Source organism: Pantherophis guttatus, chromosome 6, assembly GCF_059756535.1.
Source record: "Pantherophis guttatus breed Tessera chromosome 6, ASM5975653v1, whole genome shotgun sequence".
NCBI lineage: Eukaryota > Metazoa > Chordata > Lepidosauria > Squamata > Colubridae > Pantherophis > Pantherophis guttatus.
Genome location: NC_142068.1, coordinates 59185507 through 59203548, shown reverse-complemented (window position 1 = coordinate 59203548; position 18042 = coordinate 59185507). Strand labels below are relative to the sequence as shown.

At 34.8% G+C, this 18042-nt stretch overlaps 1 long non-coding RNA gene across 4 annotated transcripts; it reads left to right on the top strand.

The window, feature by feature from the left end:
* Positions 1-4799: 4799 nt before the first annotated feature.
* On the top strand, positions 4800-14951 carry LOC117676667 (uncharacterized). Of its 4 annotated transcripts, none has more exons than XR_015728516.1 (4): positions 4800-4841; positions 10362-10526; positions 12918-13059; positions 14203-14951. It is a non-coding gene; the product is annotated as an uncharacterized LOC117676667 (long non-coding RNA). The 4 variants fall into 4 exon arrangements; XR_004594455.3 differs by lacking the exon at positions 4800-4841 and adding an exon at positions 5349-5390; XR_009620357.2 differs by lacking the exon at positions 4800-4841 and adding an exon at positions 7122-7215.
* Positions 14952-18042: the final 3091 nt, after the last annotated feature.

Sequence of the window (18042 nt, the reverse complement as noted above, 5' to 3'; positions counted from 1 at the left end):
CAATATAATTCTAGTAATCCATAGTTGTAATATAAAGTAATAGTTAAACAATCTTATACATGTCTGCTCCAAATAAATATAATTAAATTCCAATCGGCTTACTCCTAGGTAAATAGAAATCTAAATTGCAATTTCAGATTATAGATTTATAAGATGTCCGATCTCTATGTAGACTGAATCACAAAAAAGAGGATACTGGGAACCCATACTGTTAGTCGGCTGATAAAATCTATTGTAATTTTTACTTATTGCATTGTAAAAACTAACATCTTGGAAGCAGCTGGCAATAATTAATAGGTTTGCACTTGTTTTCCAGTCAGCAAATAGTTAATACTGCAGGGCGCTATTGTCACCAACAAATCAATCTGCTCCTGGCTCGTAAAATGTTAAGAAGTTCATTTGTTTAAAGCACCATGAAATAGTTGCCTTCAGGATCTCATCCTTTAATTTCCTGCACTGAGGCTGAGGTGCAGGACACCAATACTGAAAGATAAGATTAACACATTTGATGCTGAAGATCTTTTTTTCATACTGTGCTAACGTCAAATACTTCATCATTATCTGTGAAGTGAACTCTGTTTCCTCCACAGTTCAAGGCAGAGTTCATGGGGATGAAGGAGAGCAACATTGTCACATTAAGCCGCACATATTCATATTGTTACCCAAGGATATCAAACAGCCTTGAAATATGTGTATTTGTGTCTTGTCAGAAGAGATAACTAGTTTTCAATCAATTTTCAGCTATTTATCTCCTGTTAAAGTAATTAGATTGGAATGACATTGCATGGACATGGCATATTAACCGTTCTTCCCTCTAAACCTGAAGTAGACAATTTGCAGTTTCAACTCCATTTTTTTAACCACTGGACCCCAATCTAACTGATTTTGACAGTGTGATGGCCAAAGATCAATCTCCAATTTACAAAGTGTAAAGTAGACTTAATAGTATTTTTTAAAATCTCTATCCAGATCTCTCAAAATACTGGAAATCTTTTGCTCTCAAATTTTATATATTTCCCAGTTATGCGATGTGAATGTGCCGGTTTGGTTAAGCTGCTAGCCAGTGGTGGGTTTCACTTACCTTTGCTATTGATTCACTCGTGCACACGTGTTTGCTTCGCTCGCGTATGCGTCACTTCTGCGCATGCACAGAAGGTTCTGCTCATTTGCAGAGTGTATTTGATGACAACCGGGTGGGTGGGTGGAGCCTCCTGCCACTGCTGTTACCGGTTCACCTGAACCGGGGCTAAGTGGTAGCAACCCACCACTGGTGCTAGCCTAGAAACCAGGAGTCTGTGAGTTCTAGTCCTATCTTAGTCCCATGAAAGCCAGGTGGGTGATTTTGGTCCAGTCACTCTTTCTCAGCCCAACCCATCTCACATATATATTGCAGAGAAAACAGAAGGAAAAAAGGAGTGTTATGTGTGTTTGCTGCCTTGAGTTACCTCTAACATAATAAAGATAGGATAAAATATAATTAATTAGTAAGTAAATAAATATGATTAGTATACATACAACAATGTGAAATCATTGTCAGATCTTTAGCTAGTGTTGGTCTCCCTATGCATCAAATTTTTCCCAAGAACCTATGACATTGTAATGTACTGGCATAGTGTATTTGTAGATCCAAACAATGTGGTCTTTTGTAATTGATAGATTTTTTGTCAATACACAGATTTTCTAAGTTCTAAGTGCAAGATTTTTTAGTATGGCACCCAGTATACCAATAACCACTGGGACTGTGGCCATAGCCAGTTTATGCCATAATTTTTCAACTTTATTTTTCAGATCTTGATACTTGCTACATCAATTATCCACACTTTCTTTTTTTCAATCACAGTTAAATCTGGTTTGTTATCTCTCAAGACTTCATTACTTTGTATTGGAAGTCCTACAATATTTTAAATTTCTCGTTTTTACTACTTGTTCAACATTATGTTCCTACCAATTTTAGTTTACTGATAATTTTTATAGTGGTTCCAGTGAATCATTTTTTAAATTCTATTAAGTTATTATTCATAATCAGTTTGTGTGAACTTATTGCACATGCTGAGTTTATGATCTACTGTTTCTTCTACTTCTTTGATCAATTTTCACTTTGAATCATTTTATAATTTTTCAGTTTGGCCTTGATTGCATTACTTTGAATAATTTGCTTTTCAGCAGCAAAAAACAGGCCTTCAGTTTCTTTTTTTAATGTTTTAGTTATAAATCATTGCCAGGTTTTATCTTTATCCACTTTTCTCTCAGTCTTTTGCAGAAATTGACTATATAATGCTTTTCCTTGCCAGCATTGTGCTCATGATTATATTACATTATTTTGATATTTTTGTTTTGTTTCCTCAACAATGAAGAATTCATTGGATTGGCAGAAACTGATAACTCATCCTCCAGTTTTATTTTGATTTCCTGAATCACATAGTCCACTACATTCTCCTTTTTAGTGTTTCCAGTATTCCAGTCTCTATCCAGAAGCAGCACATCTTGTCTATCAGTTACAAGGTTGATCAAACACCTCTTCCTCCGCATCAGTATTGAAGAATAAAGTTGGATATCTGATATTATTTGATCAGTATATTGCACCCAAGTACTGTCCTATATACACACAAGGGAACATAATTTTTTCTTTGTTCTGAGTATAAACAGCATGACCTTCTGAATGAATGTACTGAAATCCAATACATTTCGATTTGCTGATATTAATGGGTAGTTACCGGTAATTCATTTCATCTTTCACTGTACTGCATTTTTCCATGTTTATGCTTCTTACGTTCCTATTCTGATGCTGTATTTGCAGTTTTGGATTTTCTTTTCTTGTAAGACAACATCAACAATTGAAGGTTTTAATCTAGCCACATCGCAATCATGGCTAGTACTCTGAAAGATCCTCAGTTTTTCCTCTGTAACATGTTGAATATATCTAATCTTCCAGCATTAAATCATCAATCATTCAATCTTCTCTATGCATGTGGTATTTTTGATAAACTATAGATATGCTTTACCATTGTCTTCTCTCAGCATTGTTGTTATTGTTGTTGTTGTTGTTAAAATAAATATTTGCCTATAGCATTTTTCTGCATGACTCTACCCAATATAATGCCTGCTTGCATTAACTGAACAATTGGGATGATTATCATGCTGGGAGAATATACTTATGGTTTATACTCTGGCATTCTTCATCAATCCTTTCTAGGAACATCCTTCACAATCATGATGGGGCAACATAGCAGGACTTGTGGAGGAAGAGATATTAAGAGCTTCCTTAAATTAAAAAGAAACTCTACAAAGATTAGGATACATTGCAAAGTAAGTGATTAAGCTCTGTCTGTGAATTTTTGAAATCTGTAAACGAACAATCCTCATATTCAGTAAAAATAATAATTATTTTTTCTGAGCTGCACAAAGTTCATAGTCTGTGCTGGGATGCTGTAGCTGAGTTCCAGCCAGCAATTGAATTCAAATACTTATATGCTGAGACAGAAGTCTGCCTCCAATGGAAATATTCATTCTACCAGAAAAATATTCCTTCCATTACTGTCTCCTATCCAAATTCGAATATGTAATTCGAAATAAGTGAATTGACAGTCAATAGAACTAGCAATTGACAGAAACAGAACAACTCAAGAGAAAAAAAAGGATGCTTTAAATTTCACTTTAATCCATAAGAATGAGATTCTGTGACACCAAGGCTGTTGACATTGTCAGCTATTTTGCGGGAAGGGGAAAGAATCTCTTTTGCAGAGTAAACCTAAAATATTTTTCAAAGATGGCTAGGTGGATATATCATTTCATACATCTACCAGTATACACTCATAATTAAACGTAATGAAATCATACGTTAGGTAGTATCCAAGAAGTCACTGTAAAATTAACTTTATCCACATAGTTTTAGATCCAAGATGACTACCAATGGCCAAATATGGCACATTTAATTTAAGCTCTGGCAGGCATGGGTAGGTTCCACAGCAGCTATAATAAATTGCATACAAGTGCTACAGAACAATAACAAAAACTGTGAGCCATCCATTTCAGTACCATTTACAAGAAATCAATATCAATACTTAATGCAATACTAGTGAAAAATGAGCAAAGATACAGAAAGCATAATAAACCAGTAATGAAAGACCTTGCAGTGTTTCACTTTGGAAGAAAAAACTAACTGTCTATATTTTCATGTAGAAGGATATTTCACAAAGGAAATGTGCTGGAGGTTTGAGTGTTTTGCAGATCTAAGTGTAAAATAACCTCTTTATTAAATTGTTTAAAAAAGTTCTTTAAATTATGGATTACTGGCTTAGTAAAATTCATATGTGTGAAAGACAATTGATCATATCTCATGTTCTGAACATCTTTCATTAGAGTATTAAAGTCACATGCAAAGATGTCTGAACATTTTTCATTTTATATGTATATGTCACACATCAGTATTGTCTTTGGAATGCTGGGTTAAACTTTTATTTGGAACTGGAGACAACCATATGACAGTTTTGTCATTGTTGTTGAAATAGGACTGTATGATAAACATAGTACAGATCCATGAGTATGAGTCTCTATGTTGCAATTCAGGATGTGTTCCTCCCATGCCATTTTAGACATATATGAGTAAGAATTCCAGTTCTTTCTAAAAGAGAGACAGTCAAAAACGTTCAATAGGAAATATTGATATAGATCAGAATGTCCTTCCTTTACCCAAATCTTCCATTCATAGGGGTTCTCGCCTACAGCAATAGAATTTCAATTCAAAATTAAGAAAATAGTACTGGGAAACTTAAAGGGGGCTGAGAGATATTAAATCTAGAAATGAATTTTTCACACATTAAGTTCTGCAGCTCCAGCAAAAGGTCAGTGGCAGGTAAAACTGTTCATCCAAGCAATTTAAGGGTACCCATAGTCAGACATAGTTTCCTTCCTGTGAGAGATAATCAAACAAGTGTTGTTCATTTGTATCATATTTAAAATTCTGTTTTGTTTGAAAAGGACTTCGGGCTATTCAATAAACTATACTATACTATTTAAAATTGGAAAAATGCTTTATTACAAATATACCAATGAGGAGTGTTTGGAGATAAAATAAACAGACAGAGAGCATTTCCAACAATTCCCACTGCATCCCCCATTTCAGCTAATTTCAGCTAATTCTAACCAAGGGGAGGACCACAAGACCAGTTTCATTCTACTTGAAATTCAATGATTTATTGTCCCAATACATTTGTATGATATTGACAGATAACCCCTGCTTAAATAGGTCCACCTAGCACCCAATGAAATAAGCACAAGGGAGAGCCATAGTGATGCAGTGGTTAGAATGCAGTACTGCAGGCTAATTCTGCTGATTGCTGACTGCCAACAGTTTGCCAGTTCAAGTTGACTCAGCCTTCCATCCTTCTGAGGTCAGTAAAATGAGGATCCAGATAGTTGGGAGCAATACACTGACTCTCTAAACTGCTTAGAGAGGGCTGTGAAGCCGTATATAAGTTTAAGTGCTATTGTTTTAACAATTCATTTCTTGATCCCAATTACTGTATATTTTGATACTAAAAGCTAAGGTAATTTACAAGTATGTCAGGTATAATCTTGATGATGAACAGAAAAGCATATGAATTTTAAAATCTATCTGTCTATCATCACATTTATATAGATACAAATCTTCACATACAGACTGGGCAGCTTCACAAACAATTAAAAAACAGAGTAAAACCAGCAAACCAATATAAAAGAGAGCCAGTTTAGTAGCTAAGGCAGTAGGCTAGAAAGTGAGAGACAGTAAGTTCAAGTCCCACCTTAGCCATGAAAGCCAGCTGGATGATTTTGGGCCAGTCATTCTCTCTCAGCACAATGACAGGGTTGTTGATCTGGGGGAAATAGGAGGAGGAAGGTGTGTTGTATATGTTCACCACCTTGAGTTATTTGTAAAAATAAGAAAATTAGGATACAAATAAATAATAAATAATAAAAACAATATAAAATCATAAAACAAAATTCATAGCCAAGGTGATCATCTCCACAGCCATCACCTCAATATAGCTACTGCGTGGGCTTTACCATACACAGGGGCCCCATGTCTGTTGGCATTATAATATTTTCAAGGACTTGTAAAAATCCAACAGGATTGAATTGGATGATGTTCCAGAGGTCAAGAACCACAGTAGGAAAGGCTCTCTTCTAGGACTTCACCAAACAGCACTTCCTGATAGATCATTTCCCTCCTGCTGGATCTGATTGACAGCTCATTAGACAGAAGCGGTCCATCTCTCCTTCAGCTAACAAAAATTCACATTTGTGTGGAACTGGGAAAAAAAGAATATGTCTCCCCAAGAAGATAAAAATGCTTTACCCATGCCTTGCTATTCAAATGGATTTAAATCAAATATTTTTAAGAATTTGGGATTGAAAAATATAATAATTAGTTTAGGTAAAGATAACAATCTAAAATTTCATCTTTTTAAAAGTAAGAAAAAATAATTGATCTCATTACTGATCATAAAGCTGTAATAATGTAAATTTAGAGAATAATTTGCTAAATGTGTATGTTAAAAAGATACTTTCTATCATTCAATAAACTTTATAAAAAATCAACAACAGGAACAACTTTGAGTTAAAGCTGAATCACATAATTTTGCCATCATTAATTCTTCAGGTTTTAAACTCATTTAAATCAGTTTGATCTTCAGAACCTACCATTACTTTTTGCTGGAAACTTGGTAGTTGTTGACCAAAATAAATAAGCTCACAATGTTTGTTTTGTCTACTGTATATCCTCCCAGATAAGCCCCATGCAGTACAAAACACCAACAACTATCTTAACTAAAATATTATAATAAAATCACCAATACTTTTAAATATAAATACAAAAATGGCAAAAGGCAATCTAGTCTTGGGTTATACAGTACTATATAAATTGCTCTCCTATAAGCTGCTGGGTATAGATCGGCATATCTTTAATGATCATTTAAAAGAAGACAGAATGGAGCATCAACTGTATCGTAATCAAAGATTGCTCTGAGGGATAGAAAATATTTTTAAATGATTTCTCATTCAGAGAAATTGATAAACAAAATGAAGGAACTTGTGATGCTCATGAGAAGATCTACCCTTACCTCAGGGCTGTCAAACTTCCGGCCCAGGGGCCAGATGTGTCACATGCTGGCCACACCCACGCCTGGTTTAGTGAAGAGGGGGAAGTCCTGATATGTCCTGTGATGCCGCCGTGACAATGTGAGTTTGTCACTTCTGCTCTACCTCATGCTACTCCTAGAGGTGCTTCTCTTTGTGGTCTGCCTCATCTGCAATAATAATGACTCTATCCTCTCATCTAATAGACTTTCAGAAGCCAATTAAGATTTGCTTTTTAATAAAGTGTTGACATTTGTGTGGGTGGAAGGCATGGAAGAAGGGTAGCTGAGTCTGCTGTGGGGCCACCTGAGGGAACAATTACAGCACAGATTTTTTTCTTTATTGTTTTCTTTAATGATTTTTAAAATTTTTGTAAGCCATTAAGATGGACAGCCATATAAATCTTTTAAATAAATAAACATTTACATATGCACATATACAAAAATAATCAATTAACCCGTAAGGCAGGTATTCAGTACTGTACTACATAACATCTGTAATACTGATATCTGTTTGCTCAATGATAATTTCTGCTTTTTTTTCTTAATTATGCAGGAAAACACCATCCTCCTTTTCTGAGTTTTTTTTGGGGGGGCAGGGTTTATTGCTGTAAAAAAAGAATTGTAATTTTGGATTCTAAAATGTTTCAGTTTATAAAGAATATTATTTCACTCAGTCATTCATGACAATTACCAGGATCACAACCTGGTTGTACGTGAACAAAAATTTGCCCATACTCTAAAGCTGGCAGAAATTATTGGATCTCTATTTGTATTCTCTAGCAATGGGGAACTCATATTTGGAAGCTGCTAATGCTACAACTGTATATTCTGTATACTGTACATATGTGTATGTGAGTATTTATGTTAGGGATGGGAATTTTTTTTTCAAAGATCAAGAACAACTAATGTCTTCAAGAAGCAGGACTACAAGTAACTGTAGAAGAAGGGTGGTCATGTTACAGGAAGGGTGGGGCTAATTTCTTTTGCCTTTTTATTTTTTATTTATTTTTGAAGGATTTTTTTAAGGGTAGAAATGGGAGCAGAAAGCTTCTGGGTAGCAAACTGCTGCCATTTCCATCCTTTAAAAGCGTCCCATACTTCCCCCAAATGGTGTCAAAATGGCTGAATTTCACAGTGCAATTATGTATCATTTTCAGGGGCTAGCGAAAATAAGGATGGAAATTGAAGGCCTCTTTATGCTGCCAAATGTCTTCCATTGGTTGATTTTGTGACAGTGGTATACTAGAGAGCCACAAAGGTGATGCTGGCAAGTTTCATATGGCTCACATGTTGTCAATCTCCTATTTACAATACTCCTGGTCAAAGATTTCTCTTTTGTTAAAATTCGTCACCTTCTGTTTTCGAAAATGAATTGATTTGGTTTTAGAGTGTATTTCTCTATCACACTATAGTTATAGGGAATTAAAATGCTAATTTTAGTAGCTGTCTTTCAGTCAGTGATAGTTCTGCATTTGATTTTCAAATTCTACAAATGTTCCCAGTAAAAATGTCACAGCCAGACGAAAAAGGCATTGCACACTTTGCTTTTTGTACGGGATACATAACATACATAATAATATGAGCATTTGCTTCACTTCTTATAGGCATGTTAAACAAAATGATAAATGGTTTTATCATTGCCTCATGTCTTATTACTGTTGGCATTAAAACCTTTGATTATTAGCAAAGGACCTAAAGTGTAAATCTCAGGCCTGATCAAAAGTTATATTACTGCATATAAAAATGAAGAGGGGGAAAACATTGCTCTTTTAAGTAGACATGAACACAATCCTATTCGTGTCTACTCAAAAGTAACTGGCTGAATTTAAGGAAGATTATTTCCAAAATGGAAATTTTAGAGATTAGAAATGATGTTTATAAAATGGCAAATGTGTCCTAACCCTTTTCTTTAAAAACGTATCAACCATTCAACTTATGAAGTAGATTCCACTTTCTATTTGTATACTCATAGTAAGTGGATTCTATTGCATGAGCCCATATAATTGCATATATACATATACATATACAGACAGACAGACAGACAGACAGACAGACAGACAGATAGATAGATAGATAGATAGATAGATGGCATCACAATAGATTGGAATCAGATGGACCAGTTAGGTGACTTATTGAAGAGTCATTGAATCATTGAAAACTACAGCTGGAAACAATCATTTAGGAAATAATTATTTAGGAAATAATCACATTGTCTGCCCATTGCACAATTCTTCAATACGAGAGACCAGATTAAAGCACCCCAGGCAGATAGCTGCCTAGCCTCTGTTTTAACACAGCCAATGAAAGAGAATCCACCATCTCTCCAGGTAACAGGGTGAATTTAACAGCGCACTAACGAAGAGAAAGAAAATGGAGGTGAGACCGTTTCATTCAAATTAGGCAAGAATCCATTATGTATGCAGTTGCTTAAATCTGTGTGAGGCAAAGAAGAAGAAAAAAAGCAATGTATCCCATCCTATCCTCTGGAATATTAGTCCAAAGATGAATGATCACTACTTAAAAGCTTCCTGTATGTTATTATTAAGAACTTGGAAAGGCTATATCACTCAACCATATGATTAAGACAGACATCTTTTTGGCATCCTACAAGTTTCTTGCTGTCATGAAAAATCTAAAAGCTAAACACTGCTGTCTCATGGCACCATGTAGCATTTTGTTTATTCCACATTTTGTTTAAAAAAAAAGCAGCTAATAAAAGAAAATGGGGAAGTATATATGTTCAATTATTCTAATTATTTGGATTGTCTCTAGTCAATATATTACATTCTAATATTCTATAGGGTTAATAGTGTAGCAATTATGGCTAAAGTTGCTGGTGTTTATTATTTTCTAGGGCAAAGTAGCTTGTGAACAAAATGGTCTGAATGATCCGCAAAAATATTATATGATTGCTTCATCCTTAAACTCCCTTGTAATTTAAGACCACTTAGTGCATCACTAAAAAGCTACTGGCAGTTGGCTTAGTAGTCCAGGTAGCTTGATAAATGTGGTGCAAGTATTGTGTGTGAGACACGATACAATCTGAGGAAAAGTAAAATGGGAAAGTAAGACCCATTGAGCCCAGGAAAACTGGAGGGAGGGAGGGAGGGAGGGAGGGAGGGAGGAAGGAAGGAAGGAAGGAAGGAAGGAAGGAAGGAAGGAAGGAAGGAAGGAAATTGTAATTTAACATGTTTCAGCCTGAAATGTTTCTTCTTTAGTAATTCAATGTATTTTTTCTGTCAACAGATTGTTTCCTAATCCTATGTATGCTGGATTATACGAACACTGGGATAGTAAAGCCATTGTTTCAGTGTTAAAACTTGGCCTTCTAAATCCATCCCAATCAGAAGGATTCTTCAAGCATATGAATGTGAAATGTTAATCGTGTCCCTTCAATATTGTGATAGCTAGGTAAATAGACAGATTGGTGGAAAAGCAGCAGACACTTGTAGTTGTTTAATTTTTAAAAAAGTTTTCAGGTCTTTTTATTTCAACAGAGAAGGGAAGATTCAAAAAGGCATGGCAGAGAGGGGAGAGATTTAATACCCAGTAGATGGTGCTGTAATCAAATTCTATAACATTCTACACTAGATACGAATATATCTTGGTAAAAGTCATTAGCTTAGAAAGTAAAATTCACAGAAATTGTTTCAATATGTTTTAATATCTTTATTTAATGCCATCACACTGCATATGACATTCTAAAATTTGGTTATATTGAATCTATTAAGAATATTTGTGGGGATTTTATGACCTTAAATATATTTTTCTTGGTGACCCTGTTCTTTAATGATAGTTAACTGTTACAGAAAGGATAGCTATCTCATTCAATTAAATAAAAGAGCATTATTTTATCTTCCTCCCCTTAAAGAAAAGATTTACTCATTGTTAACACATGGCAAAAGAAAAAAGAAAATAACTGAAAAGAAATAAATGGTATTAAAAACTTTTTGAATGAAACAAGATTAAATTTCTCTTTAAAAACATCACGGAGGATGTGGATTCGAATACTAAATATTGTAATAAGAGAGGACAGGAGCACCATTCTTTAAAACAAAAGAGAGAATGTGGGAATGAATGGAAGCAATTGAAGAATTGTTTGCTTTCTGGTGATGCCTTTCTCGCATTCTCTGATACGGATAAAAGCCTTTTTTATCCATATCACTATTTTTAATATTTTGTAAAAATTGACAAAATGTATCAAGAAAGGAAGAAATCTGAATTTGTCTATTTTAAAAAGCATGTGTAACATAAAGATCCATTAAAATTAGAAATTGTTTTGAGAAAAGGAACTGTTTTAAAATAATTAGGTTTTGAATCCTTGGTCCTTTCTGAGTCTGATGTTACTTAGTTGGATAATTAAACTTCTACATATATTCTTTTCTATCAAGTTTGGTTTCTTATACAACCACTCATAAGTAGTTCCCTCTATTTTTTTAAACTAAATTATATTAGGTTTATTTCAGTATGAGTAGTTTAAATAAAGATAAACTTGAATCCCATCTCTTGGCATTAATATTTGAATTAGAATGTTCCAGTAGAATTTTTTCAATTTTAAATATGCTATTTTATTCAATTTTTTTCTTTTGTGCTTGTGGCGTACAATAGGTTAACTCTGGTGAGAGATTAATTGTTTATAATAGATTAACCTTTATTATAATAAGATATAGTCTTTCCATTCTTTTGTGTTTATTTTGTCCTGCTGGGGAAGCAATAATGTCTTGTGATTGTCTATGCAGATTTAATTGTAATATTGGAAAATATTACATATATGTATGTATGTATGTATGTATGTATGTATACACACACACACACACACACACACACACACACACACACATTGACCTATGAGGCAATGTTGAATCCTGGCAACTGCCTAGAGAAGTCTCTACTGTTTTAACTGCAAGATTTCAGAAATAGTTTGCCATTTCCTTCTTCCTAGGGCAGACCGAATGTGACTGGCTCAAAGTCATCCGGCTAGCTTCATGCCTAAAGCAGACCTAGAACTCCCAATGTCCTGGTTTCTAGCCTGGTGCCTTAACCTCTACATCAAACTTACTCCCCCCTCCCTCCCTCCCTCCCTCCCTCCCTCCCTCTCTCTCTCTCTCTCTCTCTCTCTCTCTCCCTCCCTCCCTCCCTCCCTCCCTCTCTCTCTGTGTGTACATGTAATATTGGATTCAGAAGATTCCAGCCTTTCTGTGTTCCTTCATTTCAGAAGAATTGGACTCAGTTTAGCAGACGCTTGCTGATGGAGGAGAGAAAATTTTCATCAGCTCTCTCTTTATCCTAAAACCCTTCATGCCATCTGTTTGGACCCTACTTCTCTTTGCATCCATTCACTTCCTTTCTGTGAACACATTTGAGATTAATACCATCAGACACAAATGCAGTGCTTATGGGGGCATTTAAACTGTACGAGTTAAAGGCAGAATTGAATCAATAAAGTTATATAAATTATTGCCACATGTGCAGTGATATACATCAGATCACAATATCCTCAACTGCAAAACCTCTATTTCATTTAGAACTGCATTACAATTTTTTTTCCTATCTGAAGAGCCAAGAATATCTTAAATTATTACTTCTTCTGCATTTCAAGTAGATATAGTCTGTATCAATATAAAAGAACAGGAAGCAAATGTGGCAGGCTGCATAATATAATCATGCAGTCATATCCTAATGAAAGCAATTAAAGAACCTCATCCTCCTAGGTTCCTCTGAAGGAAGGTGGGTAACTTTCTCAGACTTCACAATGCAATTGTAATTCACAATAATGCTCATACCTCTGCTCTTGGAATTCAGATTAAAATCCAGGATTGAATGGCAGATGATCAACAGTGCAATATCCTTTTGGTTGGTTACATTTTTATTACAATGACCTGCATAGTACAGACAGTGATTTCACCAGACATATGGATTGAAAGCAGAAGTCTGAAAACCCAGAGTAAGCATCTGTTGTAGTCTGTATAAGCTTTCATCCTTTAAAGGAAGAACAAAAATGTGGATGCTGCATTATGCAAAAAAATAATAATAATTACAGTATACCGTTTAAAAATATTAGCATAAAAGGGTGGGGAAAGTATAGTTTGTGGATTTATTTATGAAGTTGTTTGTTTGTGAAGGTTCAGTGAATACCACTATTCAAAGTAAAATAAGTGAATAATACATTTAGCAATGATTTGTGATTTTAATTTTTTTTTAAGCTACCCCACACACTTGGGCCTAATGGTCAATCCTGACTTTCCCAGCAAGTTTCAATCATCCCCCAAAATTTGATTTTGAATAAACAAGGAACACTTGAGTAGGTACATTGTGGTGGCACTTGACACCAATGCATCTTGGGATATGTTATTGCTAGATTTCTGCCAGTATAGTTTAATTAAATTGCTTGAGACAAAGTCTTACTGTTCAATATAAATAGCAGGAACAATAGCATTTAGACATATATACCGCTTCATAGTGCTTTACAGTCCTCTCTAAGTGGTTTACAGAGTCATCCTGTTGCTGAGTCCTCATTTTACTGACCTCAGAAGGATGGAAGGCCGAGTCAACCTTGAGCCAATCAGGATCAAACTCCTGGCAGTAGGCAGAGTTAGCCTGCAATACTGCATTCTAACCACTGTGCCGCCTACAGCTCTTAAAGGTGATTAAATAGCTATATGCTATAGGTAAGCATGTATAAGAAGCTTCTACCACGTTTCCCCAAAAATAAGACCCTGTCTTATATTTTTTTGAACCCTGAAATAAGTGCTTGGCCTTATTGCCATGCACTCAAAACCCCAATTGGGCTTATAATTGGGGGATGTCTTATTTTGGGGAAAACAGGGCAGCTTATACATAGATTTAAATATATATACTTATATTTAAAATATATGTTTTTCACACACCATTTTACCATTCAACTATTCAAATCAATAAGTTGAAAAAAATAAAAATATAAGAAAATGATCATTTCTTTGAGAATAACAGTTTTCAGTTCCTTAGGAGGCTGGTCTTCACTGATCTCTGCAGAGGAATCAATGTCCTGTCTTTTATGTCTTCTATATTCTTTGCGTCAGCCATCTTGACTCTTTTGATTTCTCCTTAGGATGCCTGAATCTCTGTTCCCCATAAAATTGTGAGAAGATAATTCTCAGAAGAAGAAAGAAGAAGAAAAAAACTGTCCATAAACATTTGGGAATGAAACTAATATGTTCCTTTCAGATCATCCCTTCCAGAAGGAACTCTACATATGTTTTGAAATCTAAGTTTCTATTCAAGCAAGAAATAGATAACGTTTTCTGTCAGACTGACTTTAAGATCTTCATGCATATGATTTATAACAGTTGCTTTTGTTTTGTTCTTCCTGTTTTCCCCTTTTACCAAATACAGAGTTCTATGTAATGTCTTATTAATAACATTGCACAGTTATATGCAATCACTTTTGAATAACCTTCAAGTTCCATATCTCTGTTCCGCAAGAATAATCTCATGACTGGAGGCAGGACGTTCTATTCTCCCATATCATAGGATATTCCCAGGTACTCTACATTCCTAGAAACCAAAGCACTATCAATTTCAGTTTTTAAGAGCAGTGATTCAGTGATGGTGGCTCAAGGCAACATGGTGCCCTAGGCCATATTGACTGATGGCACCACCTGCTACCAACGTAAGCATTAGCATTTTTTGGAATGACCCAGAAGGAAGGGTGTGTTAGAATAGTTTTTAGTTAGGTTGTAGAGGTCAATGTGATCTTTCAATGTCCTAGCAGCTACAATTAAGCCAGATTTCTTTTGTTAAGAAAACTTTAATTGTTTATTTAAAGTCAATAAACTATTTACATTTTAAATCACAGAACATTGTCTCTTGGTTTTTATTTTGTTTCTTAGGTGAAATTGCCTAGAGCATATTCCCTTCTTATCTAGCCATTTTGACAGAGTGAGCGCCTGTTGTTGAGTGTCTGTGATAAGTCTGTCAGGTCAGTGTATCTCTTTGTGTGTTCTGTTTCGCTGACAGAAAGGGGGGTCATATTTATAGGGTGGCTAAGCCACTCCCCTTTCTGTCCCTTAAAAAATGGACGGAAAGTATAAACACAAAATTATCCTTTCAGTATAGACAGTGTAGTTCAGTGGTACTATTTTAGATTATTATCTGACAGGATGGCATCGGAGTGACTCCCTCATCTTTGGAACCTTATGCCAGGGCCTCCATTTAGCCTTAATCTAAAGCCAGACATAACCAAATTGCCATTCAGTGTAATCATTTAGCCCAGCAACAGCTCTCCTTCAATGCCACAAATGTAAAGCTTCTTCAAGCAGTTTTTTCCAAAAGTATTTCACAGTGATGTCCACTAAGGGAATCCTGACTAGATTGTACTTGATTCTGTGTGAGAGCCAATTTAGTCCAGTGGTCAAGGCTAGAAATTAGCGGACTGTGAGTTCTAGTCCCGCTTTAGGCATAAAAATCATGGCCTTGGGATCAGTCACTCTCTCAGCTCAACCCACCTGATAGGGATGTTGTGGGGAAAATAGAAGGAGGAAGGAGTTTTATATATGTTTGCTATCTTGAGTTACTTATAAAAATAATAATAAATAAATAAAACTAAAATTGAAGCCCTGGCCCTTATGTGGGCTTATGATTGCACAGATAAGATGTGCAATCTTAACTTCTTTTTTTAATCCTCTTGCCTCACCAGCAAATGGCTAGGAGGGAAAAAGTGTAATTATTTCCTCAACTAATCATCCATTCAAGATCCTACATGAGCTATACTGTAAAATGAAATATATAACATATTTAGGATGAAACCCAACAAAGTCAGGAGCAAGTTGTCAGTGTAATTATAAGCTGGGATAGCCATAACAACAAGTAGGCCAATGGAACTGTTTGGTGACTGAGAGCCATGTCAGACATTCAGAGCCTGGGCATGGCTTAGTTTAACTGTATATACATAAGAGTTGGTTTGTCCTTGCATTATTGCTTCTGTTGTTCTGTGCTTCTGAGTTCTGGTTCTGGCTTCTGCTGCATGGGTATTGTATACATGCATCATGCTTTATATTACTGTATATAAAGAAGTTTTTTTTATACATGAATCCTGCTGAATTATTTACTTGCATGCTGGTTGGATTGCTGCAAACTCTAACACAACTGAGTTTCCAAAAGGGCCAGTATGTCCTTTCCTACTTATTCCCCCACTTATCCTTTGACCAGCAAATTTCAAAGACCAGATGTGGTTCATTAAACTAGCTGAACTTACTTTAAATCATAGATATGGCATTTGACCCCAGAGAATCTCTCCCAAAAGCTCTACAAATTGTTACAGATTTTAAAATTTGTGATAGCAGAGAGCAATTATTAAATGCATGGCTGAAGAATAATCATATTGGGTATTTAATTTTAATTATATTTTAATATTAATTAACAAAACCCTTAATCTTTGTCTTGGTCCTAGTTATTGGTGTATAGCTACAAACATACTTTCCAAAAGCTAAATACAGCCCATGCTTGAGAAAAATTGAATATTCTGTTTTAATATTTCAAATTGAGCAAAGGCTGTCTAAAATTCTAAATTGTTGTCTCTTTGTCACAAGTAGGACATGCTTAATTTGTTTAATGTCCTACCCTGGGCTGTATCCATCTGACTTTATGAATCTGATTTGGTCATTTTTGTTCATCTTTTGTAGATACAACCTGCTGGCATGTTTCAATTTATACCATAGTTGCACTATGCCATATTGTTGGAACATAGAATCAATCCTATCTGATGTTCACCAAGCCCCTCATGTGATTGCCAATAAATTGCAAACTATCATAAACCAGATCTGAACAATGAAAGAGCTAAACTGTCTCTGTGAAAAAGGCCCAAGTCCAAGCTTTTTACCTGAGGTATTCTATTTGAGGAATGTCCAATTCCAAATGTAGCAAAGTGAAAAATTACACGCTCTACCAAATCAAAAATAAATGAGGTAATACCATAAAGGTAAATTTACTGCTGTGTATAATTTACCATTTTTACCTTGTTTTCAATTGTCTTTAAGTCATCTTCATTCTAGGTGCCTATTCTATTTTATTATGCTAAACCCCATCTTCTGTCACATAAATTATGGTTAAAGATCTTAATATTAAAGGCTCTTAGCTTGGAGAGCATATTTCAAGCTTTATCCAAGCCAGATATTAATGCTGAAATTGAACACAGATCACTTTGTCATCATTACCTCTGATCTCAAAAGTATAATGCAATCTTTGCTAGATCTGGCGAGAAACTGCTTTGTTGTATTACACTGAATTATGGAGATATATTGATATTCTTAATATTTTGACAAAACAATAAAGCCAAATATGCTAGCTCTTCAGCACGTATCAGGTTATATCAGGGCTGTTACTACAGCAACAACAAATTATGAAAGATAAAGGCTATTTCTTCCATTCCTTGAAAGAAAAATATGTACATTTATTTTAAAATCCTGATTGTCAGCATTTCATGCATTAGTTTAGTTTTTAACATACAGTAGAAACTCTGCAGTTGTGGCTTTCCAATATTATGCCATAGTGTTGTATGGTTTGACTTTCCAATATTATGACATTTCTTGCTTTTGAATTAAGTCTTTCTAAGCGGATCTTGTTCTAATGTTCTAAAAGACAATTTTAAAAGGCAGTTTACAAGAACTGCTTAATGCATTGTAAGCTGACCTGAGTCTCTGGAGAAGGGCGGCATATAAATCAAATTAAAAAAAAACCTGTCTAAAAATAAATGCTTAATATGTCTTGCTATTAGAAGTGACCAGACATAGATTTAAAGGACAAATAGTCTTCACTTTTCACACACCTTTTTCATACCCTACTGCCCTGTTTAGTGACCATTCAAATTTATTTATTTATTTATTTATTTATTTATTTATTTATTTATTTATTTATTTATTTATTTATTTAATTTTTATACCACCCTTCTCCC